Source organism: Vulpes vulpes, chromosome 15, assembly GCF_048418805.1.
Source record: "Vulpes vulpes isolate BD-2025 chromosome 15, VulVul3, whole genome shotgun sequence".
Classification (NCBI taxonomy): domain Eukaryota; kingdom Metazoa; phylum Chordata; class Mammalia; order Carnivora; family Canidae; genus Vulpes; species Vulpes vulpes.
In genome coordinates this window covers 63,001,762-63,015,288 of record NC_132794.1, presented here as the reverse complement: position 1 = coordinate 63,015,288, position 13,527 = coordinate 63,001,762, and positions in this window count along the sequence as shown.

Below are 13,527 nucleotides of genomic sequence, written 5' to 3'. Positions count from 1 at the left end.
CTTATGACTACACTATTCCCAAGTCCCAGTGGATGGACCAGAGAAACAGGACTTGATTGCAGTGACTACAACTAACCCCACACAAGGGTGTTCTTTGGTCTTTTCATTCACTCATCTAACAAATATTTATGGCATACTCATTATGTGCCAAGGACTGCCCCTAGCAAAGCACACACAGTTCTTGCCCTTTACAGAGCTTAGAGTCTCATGAGGGAGACAGGCATAGTGAAATAATCATACACACAGAACTATGAAGTCACAACTAAGATTTAGGCTACACAGATGGAAGACATATTTCTATGAGCAAATAAAAGAGGGGGACTTCACCTCAACAGAGAGACCTCTGATGGCTTCTAAGGAAATCATGTCCGAGCTGAGATCAGAAGGAAGTGTAGAGTTTAACTGCATGAAGTGGGGAAGGAAGTGCATGTACAATGGCCTTGGGGAGTGGGGGTGGGAACAGTACGATGCCTGTCCAAGAACAAAAGAAACCTACTGCCTGGCTCTCAGGTACAGTGAAGGAACACAGTGCAAAATGAACCTGGAGCCATGGGTGGGAGTCAGACCATACATACTGAGCCTATAAATCATATTCAGGGCTAAAAGCAATGATAAATCACACAGGTAGTTTGAGCAAGAACACGACACCACCAAATTTGAGTTTTTTTAAAAAAAAATCAGCTTGGCTGTGAGGTGGAAAGGGGATTGGAGGGGGGCTAAAGTATACCCACTGGAGGCTATTACAGAATTCCAGGACTGAGTGGCTTGGATAATGGAAAGAAATGGAAGGATTCAAAAGTTCTTTATATCTTAAAATTGGAAGAACTTGGCTGCTTGGCTATGGAAGGTGAGAAGAGGGACTCAGTTGATTGCTGGGTCCCTGGCTTGCTGGGGAAGGAGGTGCTAAGTACTAAGAGAGAAAACACTTGAAGAAGACCAGGACTGCTGGGGCAGATCATGATTTCTGCTTGTGCAGATTAAGCCACCGGGGCTCTCTGGTGCTTGGGGGGATGGGGGTAAATAGGAAGGGATATGGTTCTGGAGTCAGAAGAAAGGTCTGTGTGCTCATAGATGTGACAATTGAAGCCCAGAATAAAGGTGAGCTTGCCTAGGGGGAGATTTCAAGAAAGCAGAGGCTGAGTTTGTGGTACTGGACATTCCATGCTCAGGTAGAGAATGAAATTTTTGTTATCTCATTTATTTTGCCTTCAGATGACAGTCACACTTTCACCTTCATCACCATGAACAACTTCTCATCAAACGTAACTCACTCACACTCTCCTTTGTACCCTCACACCAAAGTTCCTATTGGAAATATGGGGCCGCTTAGTTTCATTCATTCATTCATTCATTCACTCATTCATTCACTCACTCATTCAGAAAAAGATTTTACTGAGTATACCATATGTGAGGCACAGGGGATATTCAAAAATTAGGAAGACAGAGGTCTAGTGGCTAAGGGATTATATAGTCTACGTGACAAAGACTTCCAAATGAATACATTGTATAGTAAAATGGAATCATATGCAAAGCACTGAACTAAAATTCCAGCTATGGACATCTAAGAGATCACGGTACATCGTCAACATATTGACTCATCCTGCCACCAATAGTTCTAGAATCATACTTCCCTAGATGCAGTGTCATGCTGACTCTCTGGGGCCAGACTAGCCAGCAATTACAGTTTCCCTGTGACTCTGTCACTCCCTGACCCCAACATTCTCTTCTTCTCCATCTAGTTGTAACTTGAGTAACCAGCTCTGCCTCCATTCATGGGATTCAACAAGTCTGGTGTTCATAAGGAGAACTATCTCACACTCTGACCTCACTTCCCCAACCTCTTCTACTTGGACAAATTTATCTCCATTCTAGTTCAGAAATCCCTTTGATGGAGATGTCACCATCTCCTCTTTCAGAACCTTTCACACCAACGTGCATCTCACTGACTACAGCTTCTGCTTCTCACATTTCCCCAACTTTCTGACTTTCACAAATGTGCTACGCATCCTCCTCATAAATTTCAGTCCCTCAGTTCCTTCCTCTCCACCCAGTTCCTAGCCTCGTGATCTTCCAGGTTAATGATGTACTTACTGGTGTTTCAGACATCCTGAGTTTTTCCTACATCCACATGGCCAAAGCCCAACTCTGAGTGTACCTAGCCACTTATTTCTCTCAACATACCAGGATGTTGAATGATGCTGGAGCAAATTAGATTAATATATTGATTGACCCTATTTCAGATCATTATGATCTAGCATCGGCACTGGGAGCACATTCTTAGTTAACCTTTTATTTCAAAGATTCCAGATTCTAGGGTGCATTAGGTTCACCCACCTTCAGAGACTATGATTTAGTAGGTCTAGGATGGAGTTCAGGAATCTCATAAGCATATACCTGATGATTCAGATAACATGCCTTATTTCATTTTATGTAACAGCAATACACTTTCTATTCATTCCCCTCAAGATACCTGTCCCAAACCTCCTGCTCAGCTGATGAACTTTTCCCCTAACCAATCCATTGGGGAAAACCATGGGTTTGTTAGCTATAACACCTTTTGTGCCTCTTCTTCTCAAAAAACTGAATAAAATAAATAAATAAATAAAATAAAACCTAATTTTATTAGAGTTGTCCTCCTTTTCTTTCCTTCTTTTTGAACTTAGCCCTGATGCTGCTGGGCTGTCCTAGCCCCTCTAGGATCTCAGCTGGTAAATAATCTCCTCACACTTTCAATCTCTTTTCCCCATTGGTTTCTTTACCAGAGCCTAAAAACAACTTCAGGTCTCACCTATACTGAAAAGCATTCCTTCAGGGTTGTTCCACCTCAGGTTCTTGTTTTAGTCAGTTTGAGGCACTAGGAGACTGAAATTAGGATGCCAGTGTGGTTGGGTTTGGGTGAGAGCACACTTCCTGGTTTGTAGATAGCAACCTTCTTGTTGTATCCTCACGTGGCTGAGAGAGACCTCCTCTTTATCCCCCATTAAGGACACCAATCATGATGGGGACTCCACTCTGAAGACTTCATTCAGAATCAGTTTCCTCCCAAGGCCCCACCTATGAATATTAGCACACTAGAGATTAGGATTTAACATATGAATCTTTTCGGGGGGGGGGGGGGCGGGGTGGAGGACATAAATGAGCAATTCATAGCAATTATCTTATTGGTTTTCTCCACATTCTTTCTTTTCTATTTGGGGAAAAATTAACCAGTTCCCCCCCGAACATAAAATCATTACATTGGAAAAAAAATAAAACTAATTCAGAAGTATTAAATTAAAACGTAAAAATATCCCATAATCTCATCTCTCAGAGATAAACACTGTTAACAGATTGGAATATATCTCTCCAGAATTCTTTTTCAGTAGATCTATATATATATATATTTCTTTTTTTCCTTGATATTAGGCGAGTGGTTTTTTTTTTCCATGTAAAACATTCTGTTCATCTTCCTATGCCAATGTATAACTCCCATTGCAAGGCTTGAACTCAAGACCCTGAGATCACCATGACCTGAGCTGAGATCAAGAGTCGGATGCTTAAACGACTGAATCAGCAGGCAGCCCTATATAACTCATCTTTTTAATCACTACATAGCATTGCATTGTACAAACATGCTATAATTTAGCTAGCTCCTTTTGACAGTTGTTTCCAATTTCCACCATTAAATGAAAATTCTCATGTATATACTTACTGATCTCTTAACACAACTTCCTTGAAACTGAGTTATTTACTGATCAAAGAATATGCATATATCAAGTGCTTTAAAAGTACTTATTTATTGCTCCCATTCTTTTCAATATTGGTTAATGCAAATCATTTCAATCTTTCCCCAATATAACAGCTAAAAAATAATATTATTTTATTTTTTACTTTTTAAAATATTTTATTTATTTATTCATGAGAGATGCACAGAGAGTGGCAGAGACACAGGCAGAGGGAGAAGCAGGCCCCCTAAGGGGACCCCAATGTGGGACTCGATTCCAGGACCCTGGGATCATGACCAGAGCCAAAGATGCTCAACCACCATGCCACACAAGTGTTCCAAAATATTATTTTAATATGTATTTCTTTGGTTAATGTGAGGTTGAGCATCTTTCATGTGTTAGCTATTTGTATTTATTCTTTTATGAATTTTATATTTTTGTCCTCTACCCGATTTTCAAGGTAGTTTAATTTTTTATTTACTAATATTTTGTCACTATTTACAATGTAAGATATAATAAATCTTTTATCTGTTATATGTGGGAAATTATTTTCCAGTTAATCATTTATCTTTAATTTATGATGGTATTTGGTTGCCATATAGAAGTTTAGAAAATTTATGTACTCAAGTCCACAAACCTTTCTCTTATGGTTTTCAACTTTGTTATTTATTTATTTATTTATTTATTTATTTATTTATTTATTTATTTTAAAGATTTTATTCATCCATTCATGAGAAAACAGAGAGGCAGAGACATAGGAGAGAGAAGCAGGCTCCTCACTATGCGGAACTCGATTCCAGGACCCGGGGACCATGCCCTGAGCCAAAGATAGACGCTCAACCACTGAGCCACCCAGACATCCCTTGCTTTGTTATTTATTCTAAGAAAGACTCGACCTATACCAAAATTACAAAAATATTAAACTTTGTCCTATATTTTCCCCAATATTTTCATGATTTTAGTTTTCATACTTATATTTTAAATTTTTCTAGATTATGATTTATAGCATAAGGTAGGATTCTAATACATCTCCCAACTATTTTGACAAGTTTTCCAACACCATTTGATTTGGAATTTCATCTATCCTATATAAAAAATTCCCCAACATAAAATTATGATTTTTAATTACTCTAGCCCTGCTATACCTTTTGATGCCTTTCTGCTTAGAATAGGTACCCTCTTCATTATTATTTTCAAATATTTATTAGCTAGGTGAACTGTAGAATAATTTTTAAGTTCCATCTCTTCCCAACTATAATTAATGAGGAAGCCTTTACTTTATAAAGTCATAATATGAATTTTCCCATTCAGAAATATAATTCTCATCTCTCTATTCCATATTTTTTTTATCTTCTCAAGCAAAATTACATTGTACCCTTCTCCATTAGGTCTTGCAAATTCTTATTTATTTGATATTTAGTTGTATTTTTTTTGAAGTTAGGAGGAAATCCCTTATTTTATTCTATTTTCTAACTGACCATTACAAGCAAAACTCTATTTCTATGTATATATCTATTAACTGTCCATCCTAATGAACTTTTTAATAGTTTCACATAGGTTTCTAGCTGACATTATAGTGAAAGTTGTTAGTTGCCTATTTGGAATCTATTCAATTCTTTTTCTAATAGTACCAGATTTTCATTTGGATACCTACCTTTTTCCTCAGTTATAGGCTTTGGGTGAAAGATGGATTATACCCAGGTTTTAGGGTAAACACGGATTAGTGTAAGCCTATCAGAATCATTTTCCCACCTTTGAAAACATGCCTAGTTCAGGAATAAAAATGTGATTCAATTTGGTCCAATAAATTTGAGAAGCTTTCTGGGGCTTTTGAAAGGAATTCCTTAATTCCATAATTTCTTAATTTTCTAGAAAGCTATAAAAATCCGGTTCTCTACTATCTCTTGGACATGGACAGGAAAACTTATAGCCTCAATTATTACATATACGCATCCTATAAACTTGGGGGAAACTAGGCTTCTAATTAAGCTAGGAGAATATAATATGAACTATAAATAATCATCATTTACTCTTTTCCTTTTTAATATTCCTATTTATTTCTTTTTCTTGCCTTATTGTATGGGCAGAAACTATTACAAAAATATTGAATCACAATAATGAAAAACAGGCATCTTTATATTGTTTCTTAATTTTAAAATAATGCATTTCTTATACCATTCATTAAGTTTCATGCTTCCCATTTATCATACTAAGACATTTTTAAAAATTTGCTAAGAAATGTTATTTTAAAAACATGAATTGATATTGGGTTTTATCAAATGTCTTGAATATTTAATGAGGATATTGCATTTAAAAGATTATTCTGTTAATCATTATGTCATTAATTAATTATACTATATTTTAAATGTCCTGTTAAAATACATGCATTTCTGAAAAAACCCTACTTCATCATGCATGATACACAAATAGATATACTGTTAGATTTAATTTTCCAGTATTTATTTATTTTATTTTTTTACTTGGATATTCACCATTAAAATTATAAATAGGTGATTTGTGCTTTATTTTTCAGATCTTGATAGAAGACTAATACTATCCATGAACAAAGGAACTGGAAAGATTTCCATATTTCTCTATTTTATGGAATTATTTAAATAGCTCAAAGGGTGCCTGGGTGGCTCAGTTGGTTAAGTGTCTGCCTTCGGCTCAGGTCATGATCTCAGGTTCCTGAGATCTAGCCCCACATCAGGCTCCTCTCCTTTTACCTCTGCCTGCCACTCCCCCTGCTAGTGCTTTCTTTCTCTCTGTCAAATGAATAAATAAAAACTTTTAAAAAATAAATAATTCAAGAAATATCTGTTCCCTAAAAAATGGTAGGCTCCATTTATATACAAATATGAGCCAAGATCCTTTTTGGGTAGTCGATTTTTGAGAATGTTTTAATATCACAGTTACTGCTGTTTATATGTCAAGTAAATTTTGGTCAGTTACACTTTCCTATAAATTCTTCTATTTAATGTAGACTTTCAAAGTTATTAATACAGGTACATCATACAATTTTAAAGTATCTTTTTAAATTTCAAACATTATTTACTTGTACTTTCCTCTCTTTTCTCTTTGATCTAAGTTGCCAGAAGTGAGGTGCCTCATTAGCACAGTTAGCAGCACGTCAGTCTCATAAGTTGCCAGAAGTGTACAACTTTCATTGTTGGTAATTTTTTAAAGATTTTATTTATTTATTTATTTGAGAGAGAGAGCTTGCACATGCACAAGCTGGGGAAGGGGCAGAGGGAGTGGGAGAAGCAGACTCCCTGCTGGGCAGGGAGCTCCATCCCAGGACCCTGAGATCATGAACTGAGCCCAGGGCAGATGCTTAACCAACTGAGCCACCCAAGCACCCTTTTTAAAAAAAAAAAATTAAGTTCAATTAGCCAACATATAGTACATCCTTAGTTTTAGATGTAGTGTTCAATAATTCATCAGTTGCATATAACACTCAATGCTCATCACATCAGGTGTGCTCCTTAATGCCCATCTACTTTTATTGTTATATTTGAAGAAAGATGCCTTGACTTTTTTTGTCAATTATGGTTTTGTTTTCTTTCAAGTCAACTAGTTCCTCTTTTTTCTTCATATCTTTCTCCTTATTTATTTTAATTTCTTTTACTGTTCTTATTTGAGTTTACTGACTAATTAATATATTTTCATTTTTATACAGAATTATTTAACAAATTTTAGGGACCAAACTTAGGTAGTAGATTTATGAAGAAATGAAAAGGAATGATAAACAAAAAGCTCAAGATAGGGGTTAACTATCAGGTGGTGGGAGACGGGACAGATTTGAGGAACCAAAGAGGGGACTGTCATATAATAGACTAGTTGCTCATCAGAAACTGGGAGGTAGGTTCATAGATGTTCACTGTACTATGTATTTTTATACTTTATATTTGTTTTATTAACAAAAAGAAAAAATAAAACAACATTTAAAATGACAGGAAAAATGATCTCCTTGCTTCCCTCTCCTCACTGATTCACCCTATACATCCTTGAAAAAGAAATCTTTTTAAAACATGAATTACAACATTCTTTCCCCTAAAACTCCTTGATTTTCCATTCTCTTAAGGGTAAAGTCCAAACTCTCTAGACTGACATTCAAGGTCTTCCACAATATCACTCCTCCTCATATATCCAAATATATATATCAATATCCCCCAACGTGATGCACTCCATTTTATCTAGAAGGGCCCATATAGTTCCCACTAAATGCCTTACTCATTTCTGCCTACAAGTCCTTACTTATGCTCTATCTAGAATGCCCTTCCTCTGCCTCTCTTCCCGTCCGAACAAACCCTATTCACTTCTTCTTTTGAAGGCCAAGCCCACTTTATAACTCATAAATGAACCCTTCCCTCACAATTCCACTGAACAGTGAAATATCCCACAATCAAATGCCTATATTCTCACAATCAAATGCTTCTACCACTCACGGTGTAAATTACTCACTTCACTCTTAATCATAGTTTCTTAACTTTCTATCTGTGCGTATGTATGTGTATGCATGCTTGTGTTCCCCCCCCCCCAATTGGGTAATAAACGCTTCAAAAGTAAGACCTATGTTTTATATTTCATGGTATGGTCTAAAAAGTTTAGCACAATAAACATTTGTCATACAAATAAATAAGCTTTCTCAATTTTTTTTTTCATGGCATGGGATGCTTTGAAATGCCTCAAACTAAAATCAAACTTAGAAACAGTTTTCAAAATTATTTCTAATGCTGATGTATTGGAATGTGTCTAGTTCATATTATGTGCTGTGATATTCAAATTTCCCAGTGGTCCTTCCTTTCAGAAATATTCTCACGTACATGACATTACAATGTAGCCATTTTTATCTAGGCACCATGGAACAGGGACATTTTTACATGATCCAAGAAACAAACTTCTACATGTTCAGCTTAGACAAAATTGACCAATAATGTACACAACAGACCCTCCATCTTATCCTACCCCCTGTGTCCTGAGACTCACCTTGTCTATACGATCCATGGTCAGCGGGCTTTAGGAGTGTGGTAGGGAATGGTGTGTCTGAGAGGTTGATGGAAGAGGGATGAGGCTTTGGGAAAGAATAAGAGAGAGTACAGAGCCTGTTGGAGAGTACAAGTGTCCTGTCAAGTATTCTTTTTCGGAAATATCATCTTATTTTAATATACTCCAATTTCATGAATTAAGAAAATCTGTAAATATGTCTTTACCAAACGCACAAATCATCTCACAATAAAATGATCATTATAGAAGTACAGTTTAATAAATATTTATGGAGAATGAAATATGGGTAGAATACTGGACACTTTTTAATAGCTTTTCACAGTTTATCAAGCATTTGTATAAATCATTTATTTTTTTCTCAAAGCAATTATGTAATGAAAAAGAGGCAACTATAAATTACAATTTTTTTTGCTACTTGGCCTGTCTCTCATACCATACCAACTATTAGAAGGTTAGAAACCATGTTGACTGTGTAGATACCCAGCACCTGGTGTGCCCATGGCAAGTAATCTTTGAATAAACACATGTGGAGTGAGGGAGTGAAGAGAATCCCTTTAGAAACTGAAGCCCAAGAAAATGCAGTGATCTGTCCAAAACCATGCAGTTGGTCAGACAGTTAGGATTCGAATCTGAACCTTTGGACTCTGGATCCAATGGACCTTCTGCCGTTGCTCAAACACAATAGAGAGATCTGGTTTTGTCACAAAATGAAAGATTTTGGCTTATGGATAGATTTTTATTCGACCTTTCCCAATTTCTTTATAAGTATGCTATTTCATAGAATGAATACATTATAATTAGGAAAAGATTTCTTGGGTAGAATTGCAGCTCTGTGAGAATAAAGCTGAGGCCAAGCATTTGGCAAGTGCCATTTGGTCTGGATGGACTCCACAGCCCCAGTCAAGTGCATCAATCATGCAAAGCTGATCACACAGGCCAGGAGTGATCTACCAAACTGCAAAAACAAAACCGATGCCCTCTTGATAGTGCATTAGCAATAACAACTGTGTATAGCTCAGTTGCTATAATAGCTGCAACTTTAGTATTACAGAAGCCTAAAATATTTGTCAGGTTGGGGATCAGGTTGAGGAGTCACATGTCCCACAAGCACACGCATTGCCCTAGAAGTCCATGCAACCCCCCACTAGCAAGGATGCTGGACCCAACATCCTGAGAAAGGCATTGAAGTAACCCCAAATCTTTCAGCAATTGGGATAGGGATACATTGCTTGTTTTTCAAACTCTGCCAGTGGAGAGCCCCAAATGCCTACTGCTTGCTGTATTATAATAGCCCAGTCTGCTCTCCATACAGTCCTGAGAACCTGGAAGTTCTTTCTTATTTTAGCAAATAGCAAACATTTGTACAGTTGGTTATATTGTCAGTCATATCTATGAAAGTGCTAGATCAGAAGTCTTTCCTTTCAGAAGCACAAATGTTAATTCTAACTGCTTCATTTAGGCCAGAGGGCACAAATATCTGTTTTTAGAGCTCTTTTCTGGGGAGCCCTCTTCTGCTACTTTTATATTTATTATAGCACACTGGAGAGAGACAGCAATGATTATTGATCCACTCTCCAGTAAAGAGATTAAATAAAGGGTTTAAGTAGAAGGTGACATTTACCTGATCCTTGGAGAAGACCTGGCACTCTAAGCTAAAGAGTACCCTGGAGCTCTCCGTAGACTTGTAGAAGACTCCCATGAGACACTGAGGCACACATGGGAGGTAAGTTTCCCTCATCTCCTAAATCCACTAAGGGCTTTATTATTATTACCATGTTAAAAAATTAACTTCTTAGCTGATAAAAAATAAAATGACCTCTAGAAATTTTAAAACAAAATCATCTTTTCAACTAGACCATTATCTAGGAACTCACTGCAAAGCACACCACTGGCAGCAAAACTTTTGTCCTTGGTAGTAAGTTAAGAGTGTGCTTTGAAATGCTGTATTTCTCAAAGGAAGTACACTCTCAAAATACCTCTAAACGTCTTCTAGTTTAAAACAAAGAATTCAGAGACTGTGTTAGTGGCCACCAACATAGACCTTTTGCAGATTAATCTCTGAATAATTGATTAAATCCCCACATGGCTAAGGTGCTTAAACAGTTGAATTGAAAAAAGTAACCAATCAATTAATAATCACATAAGCAGTACAGAAAAAATCTAAAAACTCCATCATCTGAATTGAACGTAGTTATAACTAATGTGTGCTCATGAAGGGATCTTTGACTCCATGATTTTCATGACCTCTATGATCTGTGTTCATTGATCTTCTTGGTACAAAGACAGAGAATATCTGTTTACCCAAACATTTGCTCAGAGAAAATTTGCTTAAGGGAAAGTGTGTTGACTAAAAGCAAGGTCACTTTTATTTTTGTTTGTTCTATGATATCAAAGGGTTTAACTGTTGAAATTTGGTATGTCACTAAAGAACATAAGGGAAAACATAACCAGTTTGAAACAAATGGCAGTCAGTCACATTTATTAAATGAGCATTTAATTTATACTTTAAAAATATCGATTATATTTTATACACAGAGAGAGGTAAAGTGATATCTTTATCCACTACCTGAAACATATTGGGCATATTGCCTGTATTGCCTATAGTGTGGTATATTGTTATTATCCACATTGATTCAGTTCAGTTAAACAGTTTTTGAATATACAAGTGCCTGCCACTGTGCTAGGTCCCGGACACGTGAATATCAGTGAAAGCAGCCTGGCCCTTTAAGATGATCTCAATCCAGTTAAGAAAGTACATAGATTGTTGGTAAATTTGCTAAATGCATGAGTGATTGAACTGGGTGAATCTAAGCACATAGAAGTCCTGGAACTTCTTGTCCCTGAAAAGATGTTAAAGAAAAAAGCTCACTCTCTTATGAAAGGAGATTGTCCTTTGAATGGAATCAACTGAGACCCAGGATGTTGTCTTTAGCTTCAGAGGTCTACAATTTATTTATTTATTTTTAAAGATTTTATTTATTTATTTGAGAGAGTGACAGAGCAAGCATGAACAAGGTGGTGGGGGGATGGGCAGAGGGAGAGGGAGAAGCAGACTCCCCTCTGAGCAGGGAGCTGATGCGGGGCTTGATCCCAGGATCCTGGGATCATGACCTGAGCCGAAGGCAGATGCTTAACCACCTGAGCCACTCAGGCGCCCCCAGAGGTCTAAAATTTAATTTACTATGTTTCCCATATGTGACTAAGCCCGGAAGACTGACTCAATAAATGGCATGCCTGCTTATTAATTTGTAATGTGAATAACCACCATGTCACTCTTCTCGGCTAATCCACACACACCTCTTCGGGAATGGAGAGGATTCAGAAAGTAACCTGATTCATGCGCCTATTTCTACTGTGAGGATGTGTCCATGGAAGGAATTAGAATATGTGTCCATTGCTTAGGACTCCATCGGCAATTCTGGAGACCATTTCTTCCTTTGAGAGAGAGAAAGAGTAGATTGTGGGGTTGAAGGTGTAAGCCTCAGAGTTAAGACAGCTTGAGTTTCTATTTTCCTGTCACCATTCAATAGCTGTGGTACTTTGCAAGTTATTCACTGTTTTGCACCCCAGTTTCCTCACGTGTAGAAAGGGGATTATAATAGCTCATACCATGTTTCAGAGGACTTTCTTGAGTAGTAAATGAATTATTTTACACAACTCAATCCATATGGCACACGGGAAGCACACACTTGTTCCTGCTGTTTGTTTATACTTTTTCTAAGTTCCAAGCAGCACCTTTCCTTTAAGATAACACAATGACCTGAGATGTTTCACAATACAATTGAGTGGGTTATAGTTTCAGAGTAACACCCTCTTGATTTGATGCAGGACTATATTAGATTAGACAGCACGTTCACATTTGCATACCATCTCCAGAGTACGCAACTTAGCAGGTGCCTAATCACAGTGATAACAGCCACCAATTATGGAGCACTTTTTATGTGCCAGGTACCACGCAAATTGCTTTGTGAACATTACCACACATAACGTTGACAACATCCTTGTGAAGGAAGCTATTGTTTTTGCAGTTCTAAAGATGAGGAAACTAGGCTTCCTAGCTTTAGGACATTTGCTTGAGATGGGTAGCAACTGGAGGAGCCCTGATTTGAACCAAGGTCTTCCTACTTTCAGAACCCATGCTTTCCTTCAGAACCCTCTGTTGTCTCCTTCATAAAATTCAGAGTGACCCTTTCCTTAAGTAGTCTGCATATTGTAGGGGTACTTTCTTATAGATTCCTCAAATAATGACACAGATCTCATTGTCCATAATCAATTCCACCCAGATGCCCTGAACTTCTTGGGACAATGCTGTCCTTGTACCCTTTGGCACTAGACTGTCCAGCATTTTATTTATTCATTTTGCTTCTATTGTTGGTATTGTTATTTTGGCACCAAATCAGGATTTCTTATCTTAAAAGGAGCCAACAAACTGAACTTTTTTGTCTGACTAGTCTTCTGACTGAAAACCAATTTACTAATCATAGAGTTAATGAATTCTTGACCTAGTGTTCTAAATTCCTCTTCTCCTGTGGACAGGACTGGTTCTGGGGTAGACCCCCAGGTAGAAGTCAGAATATCTGTTAGAGGAATTTGTGGCTACATATTGAGGGCATCATCCTCACAGCCATGAAGCTTCCATGGTGATCATCCCATCCCTTCTTGGCTCTACTCAATTCCTGCTGAGGAAACACTTCCTAGAACTCTGTCCTTGGGTGCTCCTTCAAGCCTGAGTCTGGTTTCTGGATTTTCCACATACACACAAATGCTCCCCTTAGAAATCCTAAGTCATAAGATAAACTGGGAACGGGATCCTGGC